Below are 12,777 nucleotides of genomic sequence, written 5' to 3' on the forward strand. Positions count from 1 at the left end.
ATGTTAAAACAACAGATAATGGGATTTTCTTTACACTCATTACCCGTGTGACAGGAAACCCATTGTAGGAAACACATAAATCAATGGAGCCGCTTGCTCCGAGACACTTATCTGTCTGAAACTCAACACCAGCAGATCAGTCTTTTATTACTGACCAGTCCTAAATATTTATTTTGCTCCATCTGAAACAAACATCTGAAGCTACTTTCTCAATTTCTATCAATGCTGATAAATAAATACAAATAAATAAAATTATATATCATAGTGCAAAACTGCATGAATGTGCATAAAGATCAGAGGGGAGAGTGGATTCAGGCCAAGTCCAGAACAACCAGTAGATTCAGTGTGAAGCATCAAGAGAATTCAAATGGTGGCACCCTGACATCACAGCCTCTTCATACTTAATGGACTAGTACGCGAAGGCTGATTTAAGATGCCTACTGGCAGCATTGTGTATGACTGAAGGTAAAATGTAGTCCTACATGTGTGAGGCTGTAGGAGCTTCTTAACATATTGTTAGCGTGCTGATTGATTTAAATAACACAGTGAATGGGTGAAGCTGATGGGAAGGTCACACATTTTTTAGTTATTACAATAATAACTGACTGACAGACTGAGTCGTACACCAAGTGCACATCCTGGTCCGATGCAGGTCCGTGATCTCTCACCTGATGTAAACAGAATAAAAGGTTTTCTTCATAGTATCAACTGCTGATTTGATTTCCTGTAATAAGCCTTTAAACTCATGGATTATTTCTGAATCCTGTTTCATTATCTCAATAGAAGCTGAACCTACACGCTGCCAAAGTGTGAAACCAAGGTGCTGATTGGTGCCATGTGAGCTGTGCTGCAGTCACTACAGGACCTGTTCCCAATAGTCACCTTGACTGTACTCACCAATTAACACAACTGCCTTTATTCCAAAGTGCTGGGTGAAGCATGTTTGAGAACACAATAGGATAAAACAGGAGAATTAACCGTGTACAGTCTCTGACACGTTACCTTTGAATTTCAAGTCATGTTTTTTTCATTGAATTCGTCGCCCCACTCTCTTCATATGTACACGGCTGATTAAATGTTCTAATGCATGAATGTCAACCGAGGTGGGTTTGAAGCGCATCCCTCTCACTTTCCTGGTTTTATTTCGCTACGCCAATATTTGCCTGAGCTGAATAGAACCGGAATGAGACGGGATGGGACGGGAGACTGAGCTTATTCCGGGAGGTAACAGGGGAGATGAGGCAGAGTGGGACAACAATCTATGTGTAGCTATGACCGAGCGCTTGAGGGGGTGAAGCACCTCATTTCCATTCACACAGACACACAAACACACACACACACACTAGATTTCGATAGATAGGACCAAAAATAGATGCTGATAATACGAGCAACACAAATGGTGCATCGTTAACCTCGTGTGAGGAGTAAGAGTGTGTGCATGCAGATATTACTGAGTGGGTTTATTAATGGAAACTAAACACTGATACTGCACATCACACACATCCATGTTAGTGTGTGTCTGCAGGAGCATCATCAACGTAAAGAGAAGATGGAGAGAATCCGTTCAGAGATTGAATCAGCAACATTAACTGATGGTCCCAATAAGTGAGTATTTACATATTTAGAGCCTGATGCAAAGAAACCGTTTGATCCTTTTGAAGCAGTGTGGCAGTAAACGCTCTGTATTAAACAAATTCTCAACTTGTTGGCTCAATATTCTTCATTTTGCCCAAACTGATGTGAATAAGTTTGATCCACAACGATTCAAAGACCAAATGTGTTGATTAGGTCACATCATGATCCATGTTTTAGGAAAAGCATCATTTAAAAACAAGGTTTAAAATAATTAACATGATTTTCCATGACTCTTTATTCATTTTATTTGTCAGCTGTATGTTGGATTTAACGTGCAGACAGTCGTGTGTGTGGCCTGGAAACAGAGCATTTCTCTTATCATTACAGAAACAAACTCAAGGACATGCTAACGCAATAAAGGGAAGATGCTGCTGTCAGACAAGGACATCTGAAAGAAAACACTCGCTCTCTCCCTCACACACACTCCTAACCTCGACATTAAATTCAACCTGTGACAATAAATATTTGGATTTATTTTATTGATCACTGTTTTTCTCCAGCAGTGACGCAACCTGTGTGAAACTGTGTCTGCTGGATTTGTTGCCTGCGTTGCTTCTCTGTCTTTGAGCCACGTCTCTTTCTTGGACTTTTTAATCTCTCTATCTCTAAATGTGCCTTCGGCTCGTTCACTTGTTTTCCCGTTCCTTGCTTTTTTTTTTTAATCGCCTGTTTCTCTGCTCTCCGTCTTCCTTTCCAATGGCACCACACACTGACCCTCCACCCCCACACCCTTACACAGTAAACACAGGCACCGAAGCCCCATCTTAATCCTTTTCATGTCTAAATCAATTTGTCCTCGCTCCTTCTGGTGCACACACACATTCAGCTGATGGATGTTTCTGTCTGACAGACTACTACAATAACTGAAGGTACTGTTTACAACCCCATGACACACAGAGATGTAGGAACAGAGAGATGTAGGTGATGAAAACGCTCCACGTCACAGTCAACTGAAGGGGAACTTCAGTGTGTATATGATGTCCGTACAGGTAAATAACATCCTCATATGAAATGGAGGAACGTCACTCTACCTTCCTCCATTTCATCCTCAATGGAAACCTCAGGAGAAAACCGAGGGGCCCGGGCGGCAGCACGTTGTATAAGAGCTCATCAGTGGGCGGTTAGCGTTGGACTGGGAGCTGTTCCAACACACCGAAGTTCCTGATTCTGGTGATAATGGAGGCGCTTTAAAACCTTATATAACCCCCCCACCCCCGTTTTATATACCATTCAATCGCTGGCAACCACGGTTCCCTCCCCCCCATCCTCCATCACTCGGTCTTTCTTCTTCTTCTCCTCCTTTTTTAATTTCATAATCCAGGCGCTGGCAGTGGTGCATGACGCGGGATAATGTTATCAGGGCCGGGCAGGACGGCTCGCTGATCCTATCCAGTTAATTGGAAGTTGTTTCCGAGTTTCGCGGCCAGACACGGGGTAGAGAGGCTCTGGAAGGCTGTCAGTGTAGCGTGTTTATATCAGACGAAGACTTGAATGTGTGTGATTGAAGTTAGAAGATGACAGGTTTATTATTATTATAAGGGACACGCTGGATCCAACAAGCTACGCTGCTGTTGCCTGGTTTAGTGATAACACACTGCTCGTCATGTAAAAGCTCCTCAATCCAGTTTAGCTGATTTTTAGCTTCAAAAGATAAGGCTGGTTTTATTCTAACCTAAGTTTTACCTACTGCCACCAAACGTCAGGAAAAGACCAATAATGGGCCCAATTTAGTACAGTAGACAGTCTCATGGGCTCCTAGTGAAGACAAAACACTCCCAACTATACAGTAAGTCGGTAAGTAAGTAAAATCCTAATATCTGCATCATAAAAGACTTTTATTTAACCTTTCATCATGTCTCTTCCTGCTGATATGGGCTCAAACAACCTACTGAGAGCTGGACAACTGGTGACAGGTGCTGAGAAAACAGCAGCGATGAATCAGACAGTTGTGGAAAAGCTCAGCAGGTTGCGATTCATAGATGCTGCTCGGTTTGTTTCATGTTTCATACACGACTGCATCTTGTGTACGCGAGATTCCAGTGACTGTGTCTGTTTGACGTGGTCTGTTGGGATGTGAATGAATTTAATTTTTGTTTTGTTTATTCGGAATAAAACTCGCTGTTCAAAATGAGACATTCATGATGCAAAGGTCACCAAAGACAGAACATTCATTTGTAAAACACTGGTGAATGTATTAATGATGAGCTGCTAATGCTGGCCCTCGTTTTTAGATCTGCCAGGAAGCAACTTCACTGCTCAGCCGCATTTTTTATTCATGCGACAGAAACATGATAAATTATTCCCTCAGCTCCGGCTGGAAGGCGGAAGAAGGAAGCACGACTTCTCATTTTTCTTCTATAAAAGTGATCAACCGACCTAAAATTAATATTTAAGAGACTCTGTCAAATTATTTCACATTGTGGAAGCTAATTTTAACTAAAATGATGTTACACCATTCCTTCACATACTATTTAAAGGTAAGTTCATAAATTCTGCACTGATTGTGAGGCCAAACCCAGAGCTTTTATATTCTGCTTTACCTTTTTCTGTCTCTGTTTCTTTGCCTACGTATTCGTTGGCTCATTTCTTTGTTTCTCTGTTGTCCTGTGTTGTGCCTTTTGGCTTTTTGTCAGTTTGATAAAACACATATTTGTTTTTGCTCAGGACATGTGGAGGTGGGCGGTCTCTTTGGGGATATGCAGGCCTCTGTTCTGTTGTTTGCTTCTAAAAAAGACAAATTTAGAGAATTTTTTAACATAGAAAATGAGCATTTCTTCCCCTGATAGTTAAATATCTTCACCAGTCACCGACAGGACATATCACTCCTCTCAAGGTCGGTGAACAAAAAGAGAAACTGTGTCTTTAATGGAACGAGAGCTTCTTACGATGGAAACAGTGAGTGAATGGAAATTTATTTCAAATTCTTTTAATATGAATAAGTGTGGCCAAAGTATAGAGTTACTACAAAGGTTCTATTCAGACTGATTTATGACTATGATTTCTACCATTTAAATGATGAACATGGCTAATATACAGTAAGTAGCTGTAAAAAGCACTGGACACATGATGAAGGCTGCGCACCAGCAGCTCTGTGACAGATAATAACCACCCAAATATCTGAGTACATTCAATTTTAACTAACCACCTAAATCTCTGCCACACCATCGGCATCCTGTGACTTAATTTTTACACCCGGCGAACGCTGAAAGAAGAATTTAATGTTGAATTTCATTAACTGAGCAGCTTGTGGGAGATTTCCACTCATAAACAGGAGAGAGGGAGAAACAATGACTGATAACAGGTCACGTTTATGAACGCTCTATTCCTCTGTCCATCTGTTTCTTTTCCTCGAGCTTCCTACATGTTTCTTTAACCATCTGTTGAGCTCCGCTCCTTCTCTCCTCTGTCTTTATCTCCCTTAATGCAGAAGAGTCACTGGACTCGAACACTGGTTGTTAAAGTCTGCAGGGTTTGTCTCTATTTGTCATTTGACAAATAAATCGACCTGAGGCTTTTATGCAGGATATTCATCCAGGAGAGAGGATTTATCAGATAAAGTGAGCGAGGTAACAGCTGAAATCCACCGGTAGCGGTGTGATGAACATTGTGTAATTAATGGAGCAATTAGCTGCTACAGTACGGAGCTTTCACTCAACCATCTGTTCAGATGATAAACAATGAAATCAACACGCCGCTGAGTCCTGACGCTCAGCCGCAGTTCAGGCTGTCAACCATTAAACAAGCCATTCAGTGGGCTTCATTCACATGGGCAGTATTTAGTTTCTACCTTTATTTATCAGGTATTACATTCACTGTGTTTACCTTTAGGTTAAATATTGAACTATAACCTCGTTAAGGTAACGGGTTTAAATATAACCTGGTTCACAGAGCGGAGTTAAAAAAGTCACAGGCTGACGTGAGGTGGAAATTTAATGAACAGGCTGAGATACAGTTCAAACAACCGCTTGGGGTTTGGGGGAGAAGTGGTGACACCGTGGTCCAAGATTAACAGCCAGAGGGTTTGTAGACGATAAAATCGACCAACCAAAGGAGTAAGTTGTCTTTTTGTGTCACTACATCATAATAAGGTTGTAAACAGGTTTTTAGGAGGACACACATTTAAGCAAAACTATTTATTGGTTAATAAAATCATTAAATCCAAACTACAGATGAAATACGTCACCTAGGTTCTGACCTAGTCAGTGTGTTTTTGTCAGAGAGAGAAAGACGCTGCACAGTTTTATTTTTAATGTGAAACCTGTGCACAAAAGCGAATGATGTGTGTGTGTTTGTGTCAGAAGCTCTTTTTTGTACAGAAACCTTCGTGCTCCACTGTTTCTTACGTACAACAGCACTAGGATTATAGTAGTATTGTAGTCTGATCAAGCCACACGACTGGTTGGGTCACGTCTCCAAAATAACGCACCACCTTCTTCTGCTGCTTTCTTCTTCCCATTTGCACCTTGTGCCACTTTTTGTCCCAGACGAGTCTCAGTCACCTCCACTTGTTTGATCTTGTCTTGGTTTGTCACAGCCCAAATGTAAGGTGGAAGGGAAACTGAAAGGTAAGCTAATATCTATTTGTAGAGCATTACTGAAACCTACTGAGATTCTCTAGTAGTCCTCAATGACTCAGTAGATGACACAGCTTCAGAGGAAGTAAAACTAACACAAACACTTGAACACAGAATCATTGTTTGAATGAGTGTTTTCCAGCAGATGACTGAACATCTTTACAACGGTGTAAAGGAGCGGGATTTGCATGTCAAACCAGAAACAAACAAAAAGGAACAAAAACAAGCAGTCAACAGGCAGCTGATTAAAAGTGAAGTCAAACTGCCGGTGACATTTCTGGAGTGAACCCATTCAGCCTGAAGACAAAAGAATCAAACAGACAAAAGGTTCTCAAACACGTCTCCAACCGATCGAGAGCTGATGTTCATTTGTTGACATTTAACTGTCTGCTGATATTTCACTTGTTGCATTGATACAGAATGTCACTCATCCATCCATCATCCACACGTATTACTGCCACCACCTGTGTAACACTGGATCTTCTCTAAGACGGCATTTTAAGGTTCAGTGTAAATTGGCAAAGGCGTCATAAAGGAGGGGCCACCTTCTCACCAGCCCACCAGGGCTTCTGTGTAAAAGGGGATTATGTAGCTGTTGACCTTCCCTGCTCCTCACCTCAGGTGATCGACTATGGAGGGGGAGGAAGCATGTCATTAATCACCAATGAGGCATCTGTACATTTGTCTTGTAGTTGGATGGCTAAAGGAAAAAAAGATAGGATGTGGGAACTTCAGAGGTGGACAGAAAGAGAGGTGACGAATATGAAAGGTGGTGGGAAAGAGAGGGAAAAAGAAATGAAAGAGGAAATACGAATAAGGAAAGGAGAGAAGAGAACATTTCAAAGGTCAGAGAAGAAGAATGAGAAGGTGCTTGTAAGGACACGAGGCACATAATGAATGTTACAAGAGGTGGCGATGAAGAACAAAAGGTGAGAGAGAAAGAGAAAATGATGAGAGAAGGACGGAGAGAGGAGATGTAGAAGTAAAGACGTGAAATGGGGCAGATGACAGACGTCACGGTGGTAAAAAAGAGAGAAGGAGTGTGTATCATCCAGAGCTTTAATCCAACAGAAATACGAGCCAACCAGGGACATTATTTAACCTCGTTCCTAATTTCATATCAAGGAGAGAGTGGGCTTTTGGGCATGAGGGATCCCTACAGTAAAAGTCTGCTCCATTTTCTCATTAGACGATGTTTGATGATTATAGTTGGAGCACGGTGAGGACTGGATGGACATCAAACTCTGTTTAAATCATCAGTGCAAAACATTCATAACAGTGTAGTAACAGCGGAACGAATTAATTCAAAGAAGCATTTCACCAACAAGCATCGAGTCACAGAGTGTAAGTGGAGTTTGTTTTTCTGGATGAACAGACCCTGCACACGCTCACAGACGTGCCATCACACATGTCAGACCATGTGATCAGCAGCAATGCTATATTCCTGTTCCACAGTCTGGTAACTGGCTGGAGGACATATTGACAGACTCAGAGCCCTGCAGGCGCTAATTCCTGCTGTAGTCACAAGGCACCTGCTAACCACTGCAAGAAGCATCACTTTACTGGTCAGCATGCGAAGACCCCTGAGGCCAAACATCTGTTCTCAGGACTGAAGACTTGTCAGCTCAGAGCTGCACAGATCGCTGCTGGAAGATGGTTCAGACAGTTGAACTAACGCAAAGATGATTGATGTGTTATGGTTGAAATACTGCTGATGGTGAAGCAGTAGAAAAATATAATATGACAAATCTGAAGCTCAACTCAGCTTCTTAGCCTCTTTTAGCTCATTAGTTTTGGTCTCATGGTTCAGGTTGGTTACAGTTACATTCTCCATTTCACATCTAGAACCTCTAAGAACGGCAACAGAGGTCAGTGTTGAACCTGAGAGCCATTTTATCTTCTTGTACATCTTCAGATAAATGTGTTCACCAACTGGAAGAGAAGCAATGCACTAAATTAGTAATGGTGAGTTGTTAGCTCCGAATCTGTTTTTATGCCTTCAGAGACACAGACACTTCATAATACATGGAAAGTTAAGTGGTTTGTCTTCAGCCAGGCTGTCGGCTCCACTGAGCAGGACAGGTCGGGGTTAAAGTCGCAGCACATGTGACCGGAGAGGTTGTGACAATTCCTCCTGTGTCAGGTATTGATAAGAAGAGCTATGTGGCAGTATGCATACGTTTTAGTGATCTTAGATGTGTAGATTCCTCCGTGAAATGATCATGGATGAATGCTTTCACACAGCAGAAACAAGCTCATTAACCTCACGATAACATGGAAGTAACAGGATGAAGCAACGCTTCAGCCCAAACTAAATGGCCATAGGTCATTTGTCCCTAACCTGTCACATGACCCACAGAAACATCTTTGACATAAAACCACTAAGGTGACTACAAAACAGTAATAGAAACAATCATAAACACCCAGTTATGGTTTGGTACGTCGAGACCCAAAAACAACTTGGTTAGATACAAAGACGAGCTTCGTACTTACAAAGCTGCTGAACGTGATTAAAACACATTACTGCTGTTTGTTTCTTCCCTCACCTATCTTTCCTGTCATTAAGTGCTCACTGAGCCCCACTCAACTCCATCGGGGTTACGAGCGCCGTGATAAGTGGCCAGCAGCACGCTGGGAGGGCGGGCGGAGGGTTTGCTACGCCTGCCAGCCAACTGCTCGAGTGCAGTGATGAACGTTGCTGCGAGATGGAGAGCTGCACTGTAAAAAAACAAAAAAACAAAGCAACAAGAAAACCAAAAGAGGAACATGTGATGAGCGGCTGCGAAGGGTGAACATGACTCAACGTGTGTGAAACACTGCACGGGACAGCAGCTGTAGAGTCATCGACACTGGGTCAGAATAATAAACTGTGTGTTTGAACATGAGAGTGAGGGGCAGGGACTATGTAATCAAGTTATGCTCAATATAGCTCTTCCTCTTCTACAAAGTGGATGTGACAAGAAGAACAATGGATAATTAACATTAAACACAGAGCTCTGGAGCTGGCTGTGAGTCGCTCGCTGGCCCACAACAACCGGAAGATCTGCAGAGCATTTAAAAATACAGAGAAATTACAGGCTGCTGTCTGAGAGGAGCCCCATTCACAATCACATGATTTCAATCGAGTGCATGAGACAGTCATGCACAGTCCAGGAGGCCTCGGGATGTATTTTTGCGCTTCACTGCAGCAGTATGCTATGTTGACTAACAGCAAGAGTAATTTTATTTTTTATTCATAAGCTGGTTTAATCATTGTGTCTTTAGAGGTCAGGCAGCATTTAAGATGACTTTGAAACTTTATCCATCACTTTCCACTGGAAGCACTGGAAGAGGATTCTCTGTATGAACAGGTCTACAAGAAACAGCAGGTAGTAATGTATCTGTAGACATCTCAATGTCCACAGACCACACAGCACACTGACATCTTCATTACACACACAGACTTTGAAACCAAACTAGCATTTCTATGCTGTAATACCAGCTCTCTCTGTTTTTCTGTATATGAATATTTCAGCTTTGACCCGTCTAACTTTTACTATTTTCTCCAACACTGTACGATGTTAACTAAAAACTGGTCTTCCCCATCAGCCCATTGTCACGTCCACACACTGTATAGCTTCTGTGTCATGCTAAATAAAATTCATGAACCGTTTTTGTTTTAGCTTTGCACAGTCAAACGAGACACTGGTGTCATGCTGCCGACATTGTGCTAAACAGTGTAACGAGGCCTCGATTTGCCCCATTTCCTGTCACCGACTGACAGAGTGAGGAGCCCCGTGAACGCAGTGACGGCCGGATGTAGACCAGGACTTCACAGACCTCGGTGCAGCGTTAGCTCTGCAAAGCAGCGTGATGCACTGTGGATTATGATCCTGTGCAACATTCAGGGAGCCACAGCATCGAAGTCAAAAGAGTTCAACTCAGCGTACCATTTCAGCAGGAACCGGCTCTTTGGGTTCCTCTGAATTAACGGGAGGTTTTTTAGTGGAATTAAGTGAATTGGCTCTGCTTCAGCGGGGCTAATGTGTGGGCCGGCCACAAGTTATTTAACTTAGCAGTGGAACCTGCCGTGCAGTTAATTAGCTGGGGATTCTGAATAGTGGGATTCATTACAGGGCTGACTGAACAATAAATCTGTGTTTTCTGAGGGGTGACTAGAGGGGCTCAGCCGAGGTCAAAGCTCAGAGCGGAGACCCGGAAACTCCTAAAATTAAACCAGAAACTATATGAAATCACCGCTCTGAGGATGATATTTTCACCTTGTGGGGCTACAAACCCTCGGCTGTCTCTGGTTCACCACAAGTATCAATTAATTACAGTAATCATTCGGTTAAAATGGCTTCAGAGTCTGCTAACACCAACACAGAGAGGATAGTCTCCTTTGAAAAGTAAGAAGACGTTTTCCTTCCTCCGTTTTCCGTTACATATTAAAATGTATTTTTTTAATGATAACACTAATAATTGTTTCTCGTTCACAGCGACTTTGGATCAGAGAGAAGCAGCTTGAGCAGGTGTGAATTATTTCAGGATTATTGAATATTATTTTGGTCATTTCAAAGTCCAGGAGAGCAGTAATAAATACGTTCTCTGAAAGTGTGAAATTAGGTTTTAGCTCATGATAACATAAGAACTACTCTCCACCCTGAAACGCTGAGGGGGGGTGCACTCTGTGATGTTAGCTCACTTTTGCTTCTTTAAACACAGAGTAACTTAACAAAAAGCAGTGTTTTAAATTAACAAATGTTGCATGATTGTGATGGATTTCTGAGTTATTGTACATTTTATAATAAACACAGACACCGTACAGTAGGTTTCTCTTGAAGATGCACATTTCTGGTCGGTTTGACTGTAACGTACTCGCTCTCTATCCGTGCACTCTGACAAACTGAGGTGATGCCTCCTCTGTCTCTGTCTCTGCCTCCCTGCTGCTGCACAAGCTGCTTTCTCTCCCAAGTCAGCTGGAACGTCACCGGTTGGCAAACGCTAACACGGTGATCCACGGCAACAGGTGCCAAAGGGTCGTTGCCTTGGCAACAGTGGCAGCATCAGCTATAGGACAGTGTTAAAGAAAGAGGGAGGCCAACAGCCTGCTACTGCTGCTGTGATTAATACCATGAGCTACTCTTCCACTTAACCTCATGTACTGTAACGTGCATCTCAGGTGAATCTTCTGTCCTTAAATAACATTTGATTTACCTAAAATATCCCAACTGAAACCAACACTATACCTAACTTATAGAAAGCCACATAAAATGACCCATTATTACTGTTTGATGACATCTTACATGTTTGTCAGGAGGAGGTTGTGGTGAATAAGTGGTTTAGTAAAGTGTAAGTCTAATAACATAACCGTCTTTATTCAAACCTAAACCGAACCCAGATGTGTTTGTGCCTGATCCCAACCAAATGGGTTTGTTTGTACAGGTGTTGTTCAGTGTTTTTTACTGTTTATGGTGAAAAACAACCCACCACAGCGACCATTTCGGTGTCACTGTCCAAGATAACAGCTGAGAAAAGGATTCATTTTTAAAACATTCCTGCCTCCGTACGTGAGGTGCATTAACAACAAACACTCATAAGAGTTGTATGAGAGAGTCGGGACAAACGACCCTGGTTGGAGGACTTATTGATACAGTGACAAGAAAAGGTCAAGGAAGAATGATCCTGAAATAAAGGTAAAGAAGAATAAAATATTTTAATAATAATAATAAAAATCATCAAAATCATCAAATGTAATTCTGTAAAACTTGGTCCAGACATTCCTCTCAGTAGTTTCCTTGGTTTATTACCAAATACCTGCTCGACAATTGACTAATGACTAATGACATGTCCACTGCACTTCTGCTTTATTAAAAGGTCTTTATTCTCAAAGCTGCACTGAAGCAGTGACACACTAATGTAGAATGGTGAGAAGATTTTGTATTGAAGCTGACAACAGTGAACAGAGCAGACAGAAAGGTCCTGGTACTGTTTTAGCAAGAAGAGAGGACAGAGTAACGTCCCACTCCACTGACATTTGGCCCTCGAGTCCATTAAACGTCTGAGTGGTCATTAAAAAGCAATAAATATTTTAAAATATTTTAGAATGAGTCATTTAATGGGAAACTAAAGTGAAACCTCTCGTTTCGAGACACATAATGAGCCAGAGAGGCGTCAGTGACTCAGACTCTGTTTTTAGGATGAGTCATTGATTCAGAGCTGATGCTTCATCAGCGGTGAACCAGAGCAGGTACGAAGGGACACACAGGTAGACAGACAGGTGGATGGATAGTGTGGGTGTGTAGTTTGAGGAACAGCTGCTGGAACAGATAAGCTATTAGACAGGCAGGTACAGTGTCTTTGTATCAGATGAAGCTGAAACAACGCTGATGAATGTCAGACGGGGTCCAACTTCATTGTCGATTGCTGACAACCGACCTGTCTGAAAGGGACATTCAAGCTTTCTGTACTCTACTCGCTATGAAAACACTTGATTGTCCCGTGTTCCTGCATCCATCCATCCACCCCGACCTAATCTATATGTGGACCTTGCCGCTCATTATATGATGTCACTGTCACGGTGTCTGTT

General features: G+C 42.2%; 1 protein-coding gene across 1 annotated transcript in view; it reads right to left on the reverse strand.

Annotated features, from left to right (window-relative positions):
- Positions 1-12,777, reverse strand: part of LOC113151229 (complexin-2) — a 30,455-nt gene that overhangs the window by 12,619 nt on the left and 5,059 nt on the right. The window lies entirely within an intron of this gene.

The sequence above is a fragment of the Anabas testudineus genome, chromosome 9, assembly GCF_900324465.2.
Source record: "Anabas testudineus chromosome 9, fAnaTes1.2, whole genome shotgun sequence".
Classification (NCBI taxonomy): domain Eukaryota; kingdom Metazoa; phylum Chordata; class Actinopteri; order Anabantiformes; family Anabantidae; genus Anabas; species Anabas testudineus.